The sequence below is a fragment of the Vicugna pacos genome, chromosome 13, assembly GCF_048564905.1.
Source record: "Vicugna pacos chromosome 13, VicPac4, whole genome shotgun sequence".
NCBI classification, from domain to species: domain Eukaryota; kingdom Metazoa; phylum Chordata; class Mammalia; order Artiodactyla; family Camelidae; genus Vicugna; species Vicugna pacos.
In genome coordinates this window covers 12,348,337-12,366,132 of record NC_132999.1, presented here as the reverse complement: position 1 = coordinate 12,366,132, position 17,796 = coordinate 12,348,337, and the positions used below count along the sequence as shown (strand labels likewise).

The window sequence follows — 17,796 nt, the reverse complement described above, 5'->3', positions numbered from 1 at the left end:
AAACAAGGGGAAGGGTCATCATAACTTTCAAAAATTGGTAGCTATCAAAGGAAAACATTGAAGTTTCCAAATATTTATGGAACAAAGCTCAGAGCAGTAGGGCAAGGCTTTTAGCATCATCTTCCAAACTCTGTAGGGAAGATAAATGAAAAAAATCCTGAAAAATTTAAGCCATCCTCCCACCCTGCCCTGCAACATGGGAAAGAGAGATTCAGATGAGATATGGGGATCCTTTGGAGAAGACAGAGAATTTTGCAAAAGAGGAAATGTTTCATCCCAACTACCTTCATGTCCTACCAGAAAAGGGAATTTTTGAGACTCTCTATTTCAGTATCTTCCAGCTAGAAGAAAAATGGAGAGGATACAACAGAGCAATCATAAACACACAGAGTTAATTATCTCCATCAATAAATGGAGATTTAGGAGAAAGGCAGACAAAAGAGAATTATTGGGACAAGAATCTCTGAGGGAGGGAAAGTGGAGAAGAGACATTCTTAATGTCTGAAGGGAAGTAACCTACACACTTATTATTGATACAGGGCAAAACTCTCCTTTTATTATTTATCTTTTCCTCAGAGGAGGAAAGAGTAGGGGTGGGGAGAGAGAGAAAGAAATGGGTGACCATGAAAAGGAAAATCTGGTGGTATTGAAGTATAGAATCCAATAAGTAAAATGAAACAAAATTTTAGATTACTTTCTCTAAAGGAAACAAGGAACTCGGGACTCGCTGATAATTTGAAGGAATAATCCAAAGCCTAGTGATGTTCTTAGTGTGATGGAGATAAACCCCAGCAGTCAGACAGAGTTCAGCACAGGAAACATTTAATAAAATCCCAGGAGGGCAGCGTGCAGGTGCCCCAGCCAAAGACGTACACAGTCACAACTGAGCTCTTCCCCTGGCCCTGAACCTAAGAGAATAGCAAAGCAAGTGGAATTCATCCACACCGTGGCAGAGCCAATAGAAAGTGTAGACAAAGAAAGTGCAAAAAAGATGAAAAGAAAGGGCATGACAACTTTGTAAACATATATCAACACAAATAAATAAATATGAGAAAGAATACAGATGAAGAAACCATTCTAGAAGATAGCAGAGCCACACACAAAAAAATATTTCTTGCAAATGCTTCCTTATACAGACTTAGAGCATAAAATTCATTTTTAAAAGTAGTGCGTAAAGAAATATTAAAGGTTAAAAGGGAAAGTGCAAATCTAAGAAAAACTGAGAACCATACTGCACTATTTTAGAGCTAAAACATTAGAAAGCACAGAACAGCTCTACTGAATGTAATTTCAAAGTCCGAACCCATTCAAAGTTAACTCCCTTCTATCCCCTAACCTATGTGGAGTAGGGGATCAAAATTACCTTCTTTTCTTTCCTGGCTCCATCTCCCCAATTTGCTAGTCACTGCATTTAATATCTGGAGGGTAGGAGTGTTGCCGAAAGATCAGCTCTTCATCCCTGATGAGCCAAATTGAAACTCAGAGACAGTGTCTTGGAACATAGAAGAAAAGAGACAGCTTTATTACTTAGCTGGGCAAAGGGGATTCACAGCAGGCTAGTGTCTTCAAAACTGTGAACCCACCTTGGGCATGGGGCAGGGTGATGATATAGCCATGGTTCAAACAATAAACAATCAACAGAATCATTTTCTCATCAGAAGACTTAGAGTGGCGTCGTGATGCCTCCAGGCGACCAATTCTACAAAGGCTAGTGGTCTTTCTATCTCTTTATCTTATAAGCACCCAAAGTGTGGTCTTCTTGGTATTTAGCCTGTTTTGTAAGGTTACAGTTCTATGACCTTCTCCCTGGAGAATGACTCAGAAACCAAGCATGATTATTATTTTTGATTACTGGAATAAAAAAGAAATAGTAAAAGTAATAGCTTTATTTAAACAATGGGCCTGGAGCTGTAAGTAGCAACCAGTCAGTCAGATCAGTTGACCATTTTAAGGGCAAGCATAAGAATAAGAAATCTGTTAGCCTAAGTGCGGCCATTTTATTAATTCTCCTTCAGAAGGGTGTGTGCTGGGGAAATGGAGCACAGTTTTTGTGGCAGGTACAGTTGTAATCCACCTGCAGGGCCTTCTAGGTGGCAGCAGTCAATTGCTGGCTCTATGGGGTATCTTTGTGAGTTCTTCACAAATCCCCTCGGATTGCCTGGTCTGCCTTTTTCTGTCTGGCTCCTGGATTTCTGGGATCAATTCTCTGTTCCTTTTCCTTAGGCGGCACACCTGGTTAGGATCATTTCCACAGGGTCCTTATCAAGTCTCAAAAACATGCACCTTTAACCCACCGCGGGAGGAAGGACAGACAGCCAGTCTCAAAGTAGCCACCTTTGCATTCTGCCACCAGATGGGGCAGTTCCAGCCACAGCACCTCGCCCTTAGAATAGTCACTGGTAAGACCTTCATGCTCCTAGAGACATGCATAAAGCTCTCCAAGTAGCTCCCTGAAAAGAATGACACAGCAGTTGAGGATGGGGCATAAACTGGTTAAAACCAACTGGGCCCAAGATGGCAGAAGATTCTTGAGCCTCATGATATGCTTAATGTCATACATTTGTTGCTAAATGACACACCTGCAGGCACCATGACAGTTCTTAGACTGACCATAAAAGTCCAAAAAGTGGGTGGGTGACCATAAAAGTCCAAAAAGTGGGTGGGAGGGCCCGATTCCTGGAAATCCCCAACCTTTCCCGAAAATTGTTGGAATAATCTTCCTGTTTGTTAGCATATGAAATTACCCAGCCCACAAAAACAAACAACCCCCTACGCGGGGGCCACCTCTCTTGCCTTCTGAGACAGTCCTCACTCTGTCTATGGAGTATATATCTCCCTGAATAAATCTGCTTCCATTTTACTATGGCTTGCTCTTAAACGCTTTCCTGTGAGAGAGAAGAACCTAGTCTCCAGCAACAGTGGTGGTAGCAGTACCAGTAGTAGTAGCAACAGTAATATCAGGCAATTTGTCAGGCCCAAGTTCAAGGACGAGTGAAAAGACAGCTTGGTCTACTCAATATATATATACTTTTTAATTCAAGGTTTCTTTTACTTCTGTTTACTCCCAAAGCAGTAAATATACTGCTGCTGATAAAAATAAAGCAAGAGGTCAGTGGATGCAGCTCCCCATGCTCATGTACAATCCACAGAAGCCCATCCAGAGTTTGCTGGAATTGGCAGCCTGCCAGTTTTCCAGGTCAGAGGAGGATGCAGACTTCATGCCAGCTATATCAACACCCAGAAACAACTTAGACCTCCAGCAGGAGGCAATAACTCTGCTGTCCAGGGAGCCATATTCTCCAGACTCTGAAATTCTTGCTGTACCTGCACTGGAGCCATCTCCTCTGAGTAAGTGTTGTGGTGCTGAGGAGTTCCCAACCGTGTCTACTTAAGGATTCCTACCACAGAGGGAGGCACTCTTCTCCTTCCCCTTCAGAAGTGGGTAGGAAGGTGCGTGAAATGCAAAGTGCTCCGGCACCTCCTCTCCAGGGAAATCCCTTTCTCTTCAACCTCAGCTTTGTATGTAGACTGGAGATAGGGGAACAGCGAAAGCTGGTAGAACTACTTAAAGACAGTACACTTAGAATGTCTACATGAATGGTCTGGTACCTATCTTCAAAAGGAGAGGCACATATCATTTTGCTGTCACCTTTGGGGGCCTCCAGTAGAGCATCCTGAGATTTGTCTACTATACCCTGATGCATATAATTACTGATGAGGTGTCTGTAACTTCCTTCAGCCAGAGACACTGTCCCCTATTCGCATTTTCTCTGCAGTGCCTGGGATGGTGACTTGCTCACTGAAGAGAGCACATAAGTGCTTGGGAATTGAATTTAATTTTAAGGAAATGCAAATTTCCACCTTCTTCCTTTCTACCTATGTACATTCTACCCACTTTTCATTACTGGAACAAGACTAACTTTTCCATGAATTAGTCCAGTCCCATTTCAACCCCATTAATTTCTCCTTGTCTCTGAACTCCTCCAAAACTCTGTTTTATGTCACCATTTAAATTTTTTATGTATCTTGCCTCTTCAGTGAGACCCTGAGCTCTTTAGGGATATAGATCATCTTACACTTATTTGTTTAGAGGAGGTATTAACTAGCATTTCAATAAGTATTCAAAAAATATGTTAAATCAGATAAAAATCATCTTATCTCTCTTTCTCTGTCTCTGTCTCTAAATATATATATATGAATGGACTACTTTTCAATTGTGTTTTATATTGCACTGAACTAATGAAATTCAGATAAGTATCATCACAGAATGTCAGAGCAAGAGGGACTTCAGAGATTATGAATTCTGCAGTTTACCCCATTTTAGTGTAGCAGTACCTTCCAAATGCTGCCTCCCTCCACCCTCTGCTGACCATTCTAGTAACTGCATCTGCTTGAGTCTCATTTCAGAATGACGATCATATCTCTAAGTTCCTAAAATTATCTAAACCCAGTTTTTAATTCTGCTGTATGTAATACCACTTGCTCACACTCCAGAAAAATTGAAATTCTACAACCCATAGGTAATATTCATTTAGGCACTTGGGTTCTGGAGTCAGATTTTGTTCATAAGTCAGTTCTTCCATAGCTTGGATTTAACATCTTAACATCTCTAGTCCCGGTTTCCTGTTGTGAAAATGATGATGATGATAATAATAATAATAATAATAATAATAATAATAATAATAATAATAATAATAAAAAACAACCTTGCAAGATTGTTGTAAGACTAAGTGAATTAATGCCTGCAAATGACTTAGAACAGTACCTGAAAAAAAGCAAGTCCTCATTATTCTTACTGTTCAGTGGTGGTGGTGTAACCAAGCAGAATGCTATGGGGCCCTCCCTGGGGCAGACCTCTCCCCTCATGCCGTCTGCTATAGCTCTTCTCTGAAGTGCATAGATAACAGTATCTGATGCACATTTCCTGAGTTTGACAACTCCCACTAAATGGAAGATGGTAATTACTTGACAACCATGGGTACATAGTCTCCAACCTACTGGAGCCTGACTCCTGTGACAATATCCTGTTACCTCATCACCAATCAAACAGAACTGTGCATGAGCTGATCACATACCCGGCAACCCCTCTCTCTCATCTTGCCTTTAAAAATGTTTTCCTGAAACCCATGGTGGAGTTTGGGCTCTTAGAGCATGAGCTGCCCCAGACCCCTTGTCTGGTGACTTGTAATAAATGCTGCACTTTCTTTCACCACAAACCAGAGTCAGTAGATTGGCTTTACTGTGCACGGGTAAGAAGCCTCAAGTTTGGTTCAGTAACAGTGGTAGTTCTTTTTAATAATTTTCATACCAAAGACAAAATTTTCTTATTTGTTCGTTCTAGTACACTAAGGTCCTAAAAAAGACATGCACACTCTTCTCTACCTTTAAATCTCTGCACTGTGCACATGCTTGGCACAGAGTAATTTCTGAGTAAATGTTTGTTAAATACAATGTATAAATAATGTGACTATTAAGAGTGCAGGCTTTGGGTCAGATGACTTGAGTTCAAATTCTGACTCTGCCGTTTACTAGCTGTGAGACCACTTTTCTGTACCATCATCACATATATAAAACAATGGTGATTCCAATTCCTCCTTCATAAGACTGTTGCAAGAATTATATTATTGTATTCATGAAAAGCCCTGTAAGGTCTGACACATAGTAAATGATCCATAAATGTTACATAATACTGTTTGTAAAGACTTCCCAAAGTAATGTGGACAAAAATGTGGCCTGCCACTTCTGTAAACAAAGGGTGTTGCAGTCACAAAGCCATCAGCCACTGCCCTGCTCCCAGAGCACCCAGGAGATTCAGGATGGAGAAAAACAGGATACTGGTCTCACAGAGTTAAGGTGCATATCAAAGGAATAATTTCAATAAACCCAGACTCTTGCATCTTCCCATAGAGAGAAAATGTTAAATTCATTAATTTAAGATATCTGGGGTTGTTTTTGTTTTGTTTTGGTTTTGGTTTTGTTTCTATAATTAGCAGTAATCGTTTGAGATTTGACTACCTGTTTTTTTTTTTTCTTGCCAAAGCTCCTATATATCTTGACTCCTCCCTTACCTCTTCAAACCTGTTCCTCAGAGCTGAGAGGCTGTTTCCAGGCTATAATCCTCAATCATGCCCTGAATAAATCATAATTCTCAACTTTTAGGTTGTGCATTTTTTTAAGTCAAGAGTTTTGTTCATTAAGTAACATAAGCAGACATGTAAGAGCATTGGACAGACCTGAGTTTAATGCCTGACACTATCATTCATTAGAAACATGGTCTTAAACCCACTACTTAGCCTCTAAGCCCTGTGATCTGAACTAGAATTCCAATAGTACCTCGTTTCCTAGATCTGTTGTAAGGAGTGAATAAAATGGAGTAGGTAAAATGATTAACACTGTGCCTGAGGCATTGTAATCATATAATAAATGGCTTGCTTTATTTTGCTAATGTAGTTCTTGTTTTTATTATTTTGCCACTAATGAACTTTAAATCTAGATAAGAATCCGTGTTTACTGTGCTTTTCCTGCACAGCAACACAGCGCCTCGTGGTGGCCCTCTCTCTCCCTCTTCAGAGACGGCTCACATTCTGTCTATGGAGTGTGTACCTACTTTTTTTTTTTTTAACATTTGTCTATTGAGTAATAGTCATCCTACAATGTCATGTCAAATCCCAGCGTGGAGGACAGTCCCTCAACCATACGTGAACAACCCTCTCATAACTAACTCTGCCCAGTCAGCATCTTCTTTTGTCTTGAGCTGAGTACGGTATTTAAAGCGCGGATGTCAGCCATGCTGGGGAGTGGCTCAGGTTTCCGGGTCTATCCAATACATACATGTTATAAAGCTTTGTTTGATTTTCTCCTGTCAGTCTGTCTCACGTCAGTTTAACTCTTAGACCAACCAGAAGAATCTAGAAGGGTAGAGGAAAATTTTGTCCTCCCTAAGAGGGGATGTATGACATCATTGTTGTGTTACGTAGTTTAGATAGAAATGAGCACTGGGCAGGGGGAGAGGAAGGGGAAAGCAACAATCCAGAACACAAGGAACCTGAACTGTCAATCAACCATAGCACAGGGAACCTGAGCTATCAATCAATCAATCAATCAATCATCACTCAGTCACGAACCAGGATCTAAAAACAGGAAAAACAAAGAATCAGCCCCATTTTTCCTCTGTTGGATCGGCCCACCCCAATCTTGGGAGTGTACTATCTTTCATTTTTTTTTTTACAGATAGCCCCCCCACCCCAGTCCTCCAGAGTCCTTTACAAAAGGTCTATCTAGCTTAATAGGAACTTTGGTAGTTCTTTAAAAAGGTCATCACCCATGACCTATCTTTATTCTCCTAGTGTTGAGACAGGATGGAAGGGGGCAGGGCACAGCCATTCAAGGAATACTACAGCAATTAACATCAAAGTGGTGAAAGACTCAACTCCCAGTAGGCCTTGAGGCTCAGGATGATGAGAGATTTAACTTCTAGTAGATCCTGAGCTTCATTATACGCCCATGGCAATGGCGTCCCAAGGCTAGCCACAAAAGGTCAAAGACTGGGAAGTGGCCTACTTCTTGGGAACCCCTCAGCCTCTTCCCCAGGCTACTTAGACTGGTTCTTCCACTTATTAGCATATGAAGCCACCAAGCCCATAAAAACCAGCAACACAGCGCCTCGTGGCGGCCCTCTGTCTCCGTCTTCAGAGACGGCTCACATTCTGTCTATGGAGTGTGTACCTACTTTTTTTTTTTTTTTTAACATTTGTCTATTGAGTAATAGTGATCCTACAATGTGTCAAATTCCAGCGTAGAGCACAATCCCTCAGCCATACATGAACATACATATATTCATTGTTACATTTTTTTTTTGCTGTGAGCTACAAGAACTTGTATATATTTCCCTATGCTATACAGTACAATCTTGTTTATCTATTCTACATTTTAAAATCCCATTCTGTCTCTTCCCACTCCCGACCCCCTCACAACCACTAGTTTGCTTTCTATGAGTCTGCCCCCATTCTGTATTTATGTTTTGTTTTTGTTTTTGTTTTAGATTCCACGTATGAGTGATCTCATATGGTATTTTTCTTTCTCCCTCTGGCCCACTCCACCTAGAATGACATTCTCCAGGAACATCCATGTTGCTGCAAATGGCGTTATGCTGTCAGTTTTCATGGCTGAATATTATTCCATTGTATAAACATACCACATCGTCTTCATCCAGTCATCTCCTGATGGACCCCCAGGCTGTTTCCATATCTTACCTACTGTAAATAGTGCTGCCATGAACACTGGGGTGCAGGTATCACCTTGAAGTAGGGTTCCCTCTGGATATATGCCCAGGAGCAAGATTCCTCGGTCACATGGTAAGTCCATTCCTAGTCTTTTGATGACTCCCCATACTGTTTTCCACAGTGGCTTTCTTTGCTTTCCTCTCCCACTCTTAATGATTTAGATGTCTTCTTTTACACTTTTGTGTTTATTCTTTTTGTAATTCATGGTAGTTATTACCTTTCCAGTTACGAGTTTCTTATTTTTGTAGCATCCTGCTTCTTTTCTATTTAGAGTAGACCTGCCAATATTTCTTTTAGCATGGGTTTAGTGTTGCTAAACTCTTTTAGTTTTGCTTGTCTGTGAAGTTCTTTATCTCTCCTTCTATTCTAAAGGATAGCCTTGCTGGATAGAGTATCCTAGGCTGCATCTTTCTTTCATTCAGGACTTTGAATATATCTTGCCACTCCTTTCTGGCCTGTAGTGCTTGTGCAGAGAAATCAGCTGAGAGCCTTATGGGGGTTCCCTTGTAACTCACTCTTTGTTTTTCTCTTGCTACCTTTAGGATCATTTCTTTATCCTTGCCTCTGGCCATCTTGATTATATGTCTTGGTGTGGGTCTGTTTGGGTTTTTCCTGTTTGGGATCCTCTGAGCCTCCTGTACTTGGATATCTGATTCCTTCTTTAGGTTTGGGAAGTTTTCAGTCATGATTTCTTCAAATACCTTTTCAATCCCCTTTGTTCTTTCTTCCTCTCCTGGAACCCCTCTTATGTGTAGATTGGCACACTTTATGTTATCCCACAGGTCCCTTATATTGTTTTCATTGTTTTTCATTTGTTTTTCTCTCAGGTGTTCTAATTGGATGTTTTCTCTTGTCCTGTATTCCAGGTCACTTATTCGTTCCTCTGCATTATCTAGCCTGCTTTATATATAGCCTTTAGGTCAGCTCTCATCTCAGCAAATGAGTTTACTGATTCTACATGGTTCTTCTTCATAGCTTCTATTTCATTTTTGACATATTTTATATCTCTAAACACTATTTCTTTTAGTTCCTTCAGTATTTTGATCAGTCCTTTTTTGAAATCTTGATCTAGTAGGCCATCAATGTCTATTTCCTTGATCGTGCTTTCAGGGGATTTCTCTTGCTCTTTTAATTTGGAGTGGTTCCTCTGCTTCTTCATATTGCTCATATCTCTCTGCCACTGTGGCTGGTGGGTGGGTGGGTCACTCCCCCTCCTGATGCCACAGTCAGATGCTGCGCTTGGGTGAGGCTGGTGGGAGGATCGCGCCCCCTCCCAGCACCATGGTCAGGTGCTGCATTCCTGCCAGGAAGGTGGGTGGCCGCCTGCCCTCTCCCAGTGCCAGTCGCTCTGCTGCACTGTGTAGCTGCCCACTTTGCCTGGGGTCAGTGCTCCAAAGGCGGGCTCAGGGAAGACTGGGGAACAGCCCCGCCCCTGCTCCATGCCAAAACTCAGCTCCTTGTTTGTTTTGGCAGTGTGAGTTCTCTGAGGTACCAGGGCAGAAAGATCCTATCTGTCTCAGGCTGTAAACAAGTCTCAGTCCTGTCTGGAAAGTTGCAGAGCCCTCGGTGCAGATTCAGGGCTTAGCCCTGCCCCTGCCTGGGTGCTCACACAGGAGGAGACAGTGGCTGTGGCTGCGCCCCGCCTCTCTTCTCATGAGAAGCACCAGTAATGGCGCCACAGGTCTGGGGAAACAAAGGCTATGGTGCCCCTTCCCCCAGGGCACACCAGCCAGGTTATTTTGTTTTCTTCACAATTTATGGGGGACTGAGGTTGTTCTGCTCCGTATCCCCTCCCAGCCACGATGCGCAGCACCTTGCAGTCCCCAGGGCTGCCTCAGTGTAGCCACCTGAGTCCTCTGCCCAGCTTGGGCAGCCTGTCGCGGCCCCCAGCTGCCAGCTCGCGTCTCGGGCTGGGTGTCGCGGGGACACTTTGTGCCCGTTTAACTTAGTTCTTTTGGTCAAGGGGTGCTCAGGGCAGATCTGAGACTCGGAGGCTCCCCCTCCATCCCACTGACCTCTCCGTAGGAGAGGGGAGACCCAGCAAATGAGCGCCAGTCCTCCTTTGCCACTCCCTCCCTGCGGGACTGGTCCCACACTGTTTTGCCTTTTCTTCTTTCTTTTTTCCCCCTCTCCTACCAGATTTTTGGTGTCTTTGTCTTTCCAAGAGGCCAATGCTCTGTTGGAGTTCGGCAGCTGCTCTGGTTGGCTGAGTGAGTATTGGTGTACTTGTGGGAGAGAGTGAGCTACAAATATCCTTCTACTCTGCCATCTTGCCTCTCGCCGGAAAGTGCAGTGTGTACCTACTTTTAATCTGAGCACCCAACCGCCACATCTCATGGCCTTTCTCTTGCCTTTCAATGTATCTCTGACTAAATCTACCTTCACTCAACTGTGGCTTGCTCTTGAATTCTTTCCTGCATGAAGCCAAGGACCCACACTTGGCAGGGCACATCCTAGGGGCTCAACCGAGACCTGGGACACAGCCTTCCTCATGCCCCACATCTGTTTTCCTGCATCTGTCCTGAAGGGACTCCTGGGGCTCCTGGAAGATCTGGCTGTTCCTTCAGGTTTATTGTTCTGTGACCTTCTTTTCTTTCTGGAAAATAAATCCTGGGTTTAGGTACAAGTTATTTAGGGTAGGGCATAAATCATAGGGTTGGGATTGCTAAGCCCATTGTCACTCAGACAAGTTAAACAATAGCAGTAACAAGGAGGAAAAACAGGTTAGTCAGTTAGAAGTAACTCAAAGAAAGCAAGATAATGGATCACAATAAATTCTTAAAGCTGCCTTAGCGTTAGGGAAGCCATCTTGTGACTCTTTCATGGGGTCCTCCCTTGTATGAATCGTTCCCTGTCCCTCGTTTCTTGTTTGTAGGAAATAGGCTTCATTTAGCCTCCTTCACCTTCCCTGCATTCCAAAGGGCAGATTCAAACAGTTGCTAATCAGCAGATGGAGGGAATGCAGAAACAAAGGAGGAGCAGCTGAGAAATAATAGTGCAGCCTTGGGACAGGGTCCTGGTACCTTCTCAAGGAATACACATAGCAATATCTTTTAAGTTCTTCTGCAGGAACTAAGGTCCCCCCACCCCCACTGCCTCCAACCCCAACCCCTGCCTCTTATTTATAGAAAAGCTGAAGCCTCTCAGGCCTTAGATGGTTTTTAACTGCAGGACATTGGGCCCACCAGATTGCCAGCATTCTGATTAAAAGTAACTTTCCTTTTTGTTACCAAGGCTGTTCCCCCCACCCCCCACCCCGGGATCATACCCCTACCTCTTTCTCAAATAGAAACCAAGTATTCTTATCTAAGTCTCAGGAGGCAGCTGCAAAGAGAAGAAACAAGAACTGGTTAGAACTGTGGAGTCCAAGATGGCAGAGGATTTGACTTCCAGTGGATCTTGAGCCTCATTATATGCTCATTAGCATGCTAACTGACACACCCCCCAGCACCATGACAGTTGATGATCGCTGTGACAACAGGAAAAACGAGTACTAGGACAGAAGACAAGGCAATTGGCACCAGCGCACCCAGAACAAGGACATGATGAAGGAAGCCTCACATAAAAGTTCACGTGGCCTTAGTGATAGAGGGAGCTGTCTCCACTGGCCGTCTTGGCCGATGGCTCCCCACTCGAACGCTTTTTCCTAGCTTGAGAGCTTTCTTTCCTTTTCTTATTTTGAGAAATAAAGCAGCCATTCACTTTGTCCCTCTGCCTTTGCTGCAAAATTTTTCACAGCCAGTAATTAAGGAGTTTAAAGCAAACAAACTCTCTGCGGACTGATTAAAAAATTGCTGATTCATTCTTTACTGAGAATAACTTTAACCCAGAGGCTATGCTCCAGGAAGGAGATCACAGGCTGATGATCTCAGAAGAATGAACAGACCCTCCTGACTTCCTCCTGAAGATTCATTGAATTTAAGAGGAATGTAGCACCTTGTAAAATGCCCTAATTGTTACCACTTTTTCTATAAAACCTCAAGAGCCCAACCCCATTATGGGCTCACAGTCTCTAAGGCACTGACCTGCTGTGACTCCCTTTGCTGCTGCCTCCGACCCTCAATTCGGCTATTGGGGTATAGAGGCCAGTTTTCTGGCAAGAGTGGCAAGGACCCACACTTTGGTGGGCCTTCTAATTTAGGGGTCTCTCTATTGGCTAACAAGTGTAGATTTTGGGACTTAACAGCTTCCATTATCAAATGAGACAATTCCCTGTAGTGAATCAATCGATCTTTCTCTGTCTCTCCCATATATACCCATTTAGTCTGTACCAATGAATTGATTTGTTTCCAAGTGGTTTTTTTCTAGTGCTAATGCAACATTGTAATGTATCTATTATATTATTCAAGCAGCACAAGTTATAGTGGTATCTAAGTAAACTATAAGTGGTAAATAAATTGAAATACTTATAATTTTAAATTATATTGTAATTAAATTATTTTATAATTTAAAAACATAATTATGCACACATTTTAAATTCTGTATGAAGGCATAATATAATGTACAATCAAATAGAGATAAAGAAACTAGTAATATGATTGGAATGATAAAGAAAAAAGAGCCTGGAAGAAGGTACATTGCAAATTGTACAATAAATAGCAATTGAAATTTGCTGCAGCAAAGTTTAAAAGCTGTTCTTTGTGTAAGAAAATCTATAGATAATAAAGTAGACTATTTTAGGGCATAATTTCAACAATTGCATAAAGAATTTGGAAAAAAAAAGTTTCCCCTCAATAGTAAAACAAAACAAAACAAAACAATCCATGAAAGCAACCACCTAGAATCAGAATCAAATGTCCAACACATATTGTTTTAATGATTTGTAACAGGATGCAGCTTGTAACTTTGGCCAATCATAAATTAGCTTGGATTTTTGACCACATAGAAATAATTTATATGGAGAGATAATAAAATATTTTATTCATGGAAATTAGATTAGAAAGTTTTCAGGAAAAGACTAAAAATGAAAATGGTATTTTACAAAAAAGTGAAAGATTTTCAATTAAGCCACCAAACAATTGGTTCCAGAATATGAGGCCTTACATACAATATCAAGTACCATGGATTCGAATAATTTCTTTTAATTGAAAAAACTCTTCCTGGCTTTAGATTAGATATACAATATAAGACACTGTCACAACTGAATATCCACATGCAAAATTATGAAGTTGCACTCTTTATTTCACACTGCACACAAAATTTACTCAAAAGGGATCATAGACCTAAACGTAAGAAGTAAAACTATAAAACTCTTAGAAAACATTAAATTTTTATGATCTTGGGTTAGGCAAAGCCTTCTTAGTTATAATAGAAGCACAAGCAACAAAAGAAAAGTTGATAAATTGGACTCCACTTATAAACTAAAATCTTTTTCAAAAGATACCATCAAAAAAGAGAAAAAGATAGCCCACAAAATGGGAGAATATATTTGCAAATAACATACCTAATAAGGGACTTATATCTATAATATGTAAATAACACTTACAACTCAGTAATAAAAAGGTAACCAAATTTTAAAATGAGCAAAGGATCTGAGTGGCCATTTCTCCAAAGAAGATATACAAATGATCAATAAGCACATGAACAGGAGCTAGACATCTTTAGTCATCAGGAAAATACAAATCAAAACCACAAAGAAATAGCATTTATCATCTCCTAGAATGGCTGTAATCAAAAGGACAGACAAGTGTTGAGAAGGATGTAAAGAAATTGGAATCTTCATATACTGCTGGTGGGAATGTAAAGTTGATGTGGCTTCTTTGGAAATCAATTGACAACTCTTCAGATGTTAAACATAGGATTATCATATGACCTAGCATCTTCCCTCCTAGGTATGTACCCAAGAGAAAGGAACACAGACATTCACATGAAAATATGTACATAAATTTTCATAGCAGCATTTTATCCTAATAGCCAGTAAGTGGAAAAAACCCAAATGTTCATCAGTTGATGAATGCATAAATGAAATGTGATATATAATCACACAATGGAATATTATTCAGCCATAAAGAGGAATGAAGTCCTGACACATGCTGAGACAGGAGGGAAGAGGGCAAGGCACAGCCACTCAAGGAACGACAGCAATTTAACACCAAAATGGAAGATTCACCAAAATGGTGGAAGATTCAACTCCCAGTTGGCCTTAAGGATTAAGAGGTCTAACTTCTAGTAGATCTTGAGCTTCATTATATGCTCATTGTAACAGCGTGATAAATAACATGCCCTCAGGTCCATGACAATCTCAAGGCTAATCGCAAAAGGCCAAAGAATGGGTGGTGGCCTAATCCCTGGGAATCCCAGCCCCTTCCCCAGGGCAGTTGGAATGATCCCACCTGTAGGCACGTGAAGCTACTAAGCCCACAAAAAGGCAACACCATGCCTAGTGGCCTTTTTTCACTCTCTCCCCTTTGGAGATGGCCCGCACGCTATGGAGTGTGTACCTACTTTTACTTTAACCTGAGCACCCAATTCTCACACCTCTTTCCTTGCCTTTCTCTTGCCTTACACTCTATGCAGGGTGTATCTCTCTAAATAAATTTACTTTTACTCAACTGTGGCTCGCACTTGAATTCTTTCCTGGGCGAAGCCAAGGACCCAGACTTGGCAGGGCACGTTCCAGGGGCTCAGTCGAGACCTGGGACACAGTCCTTCACACCTGTTTTCTTGCATCAATGCAACATGGATAAACTGTGAAAATATGATAAGTGAAAGAAATCAGTCACAATGATATTCTATCATTCCATTTATACGAACTGTCCAGACTAGGAGAATCTATAGGAACAGAAAGTAGATTAATGGGAGAAGGCGGGAATGTGGAATGACTGCTAACGGGTATGGGACTATTTGGGGGATGATGAAATGCTCTAATATTAAGATAGTTGTGATGGTCCCATAGTTCCATGAGTATACTAAAAACTATCGTGTGTTTTTAAAGTGTGAATTTTAGGGTATGTGAATATATCTCATTGAAGCCATAAAAAAAAAAAGAGAGAGAGAAAGAGAAGGGTAGGGGAAGAAAGGGGATGGAAAGAGGAAGGTAGTATAGAAAAGAGGACAGGAAAGATAATGAAAAAATGAGAAAAGCAAGAGCTGCAGTTGTGGGTCTTTATAAGGAATGGAGAGTAAAGGAAGGGATAGAGTGAGATTTGATTGTGGTTTCAGAATGGAAGATAATAAATCAACAGAAAAAACAGAAAAGGATTTAACAGATCATAGCCATGGATTATAAATAGAACTGAGACAGGAGGGAAGGGGGCAGGGCACAGCCACTCAACAAATGACAGCAAACAAATTGTTAAAGATTTACCTCCTAGTTGGCCTTGAGGATTAAGCAGTTTAACTTCTAACAGAACTTGAGCTTCATTATTTGCTCATTGTAACAGAGTGATCAAATAACATGCCTGCAGGCATCATGACAGCCCCAAAGCTAACCGCAAAAGGCCAAAGAATGCATCGGTGGTGGTCCAGTTCCTGGGAATCCCAGACCTTTTCCCAGGGCAGTTGGATTAATCTCACCTGTAGGCCTGTGAAGCTATTGAGACCATAAAAAGTGACAACACCACGCCTAGTGGTCCTTTGAGCTCTCTCTGCTTTGGAGATGGCCCACACTCTGTCTATGGAGTGTATACCTACTTTTACCTTAACCTGAGCACCCAATTCCCACACCTCTTTCCTTGCCTTTCTCTTGCCTTACACTCTATGCAGTATGTATCTCTGTAAATAAATCTACCTTAACTCAACGGTGGCTCGCACTTGAATTATTTCCTGCGTGAAGCCAAGGACCCACACTTGCTCGGGCACGTCCTAGAGGCTCAACCGAGATCTGGGACACAGCCCTTCTCATGCTCCACATCTGTTTTCCTACGTCAGAATCGCTGTAGTTTTCTTGAAGAGATGTAAGTAAAAGATTACAATCCTTATTTAATATTTTTATTCTTATATTATGTACATATAACTGTGAGGAGGTTAGGCCATATAGGACCTAACCCTTTATTAACATTATATTATAAAAGAGGTTTTGTACAGAGAGCATACAGGAGAAATTACTTGATTTGACAAATAGCTTTGAGAATCTCACCAAAGGTGACATTTGAGCTGCCTCTCATAGGACAAATAAAAACGAGATGGGGATCTAAGAGGTAGGGTATCAGTTTATCCAGAGGTATGGTGATGTGAAAAAGTATAGCATAAAAGAGAAGTATGAGGGAAATGAAGTAAAGAAATTACTTGGGGTTAGGAAGAAATGGTTCTTTCCCATTAGACAATGAAATTTTAACTTTATCCGATAAATGTTAACAAGCCATGGCAGGTGTTAAAATTAGAGATAACTATCAGATTTTCATTTTAGAAGAGTAAAGGCTTTCTTTGACTTCTTCTGATTCCAAGACAAACTGAGTTCCCCCTTTTCCGAATTTCCCAGGTCTTTTTCATTTAGCTCTTAACGTTCTGCCTTGGACCCAGTCTGAATAAATAGATTATAATTTCCCAGAAGATAAAGTATAAGGTTCTTGTAGGGGAGTACAGTAACACTGTATAGAAAGTAAACAGCTGAATTAGAATGAGATAATGGCTACCCTTTACTAGACAAAAAAGTTGTAAGATTCAGGGTGTGAGTTATGAAGTCTTGGGAATTACTAGAAATGTTCATATTCCTGGCTTGCTTGGTTTTCATTGGTTTCATTTTAAACTTGCTTTTCATTATCTTTCATGTAGAGCTATCCAAATCTTGACAGCTTTACAAATCCCTGGACTTTGTAACATTACAGTTACTATCTCAGAACTCTGGGTCTAATCGGGAGAAGGTAACTAACAGAATTCCTTAGGCAGACACCCACTTTCAACATTCATTCGCTGAGCCAGAAGCTTTAGATAGGGTCATCTTGCACCTCTATTTCCAAAACTACTCTCCACATCCCCACACCTGTACAGTAATAAATAGCCTTGGGAATATTTGGAAAGTCAAATTTACTTATGTAATTAGATTCCCGTTTGTTTAACTTAACTAAGAAATCACAGAACATCTTTTCGCTTTGGGGGCAGAGTTTGATAGTAAAGTGAACTTCGACTCCGTAGAGCAGAAACGATTTGGGTTGGATAGATTCCTCTGGGTTAAAGTCAAGGTCGAAAGCCAGGGAGACGTCGTTCGCCAGGCGCCTCTCCAAGCCCTCTCACCCAGATTCCCGACCGACCGCGGCCCCGCCCGGTCGCCGCCGGCAGCCCGCCCAGCCCCCGCTCCCGCGGCCCTGTCGCCCTCCGGGCTCCATCTCCGCACTGCTGTCAGCCTCAGTTTCCCCGCAGGACGCTCATCTTCTGAACTCAAAGGACCAGCGGGAAGCAAAGCCTTTTCAGGGGCCTCCCCTGAGGACCAGTCAGGCCCCGAGAGCGCGTCAGACCCCTTCCCAAGATGGCGCGGACGGCGCAGGCGAGGTTACAGGCCCAGCGAGCATTCGCCTAAGCTGCCAACGAAGCCCTGTTCCGTCTTCCATTCTCGTCCATCCTCTAGTCCCAGCCTTCG

At 41.8% G+C, this 17,796-nt stretch overlaps 1 long non-coding RNA gene across 1 annotated transcript; it reads right to left on the bottom strand.

Moving 5' to 3' along the window:
- Positions 1 to 9,108: 9,108 nt before the first annotated feature.
- On the bottom strand, positions 9,109 to 13,031 carry LOC140700598 (uncharacterized). The gene is made up of 2 exons (XR_012079021.1): positions 11,557 to 13,031; positions 9,109 to 10,878 (listed from the first exon to the last, which is right to left on the bottom strand). It is a non-coding gene; the product is annotated as an uncharacterized lncRNA (long non-coding RNA).
- Positions 13,032 to 17,796: the final 4,765 nt, after the last annotated feature.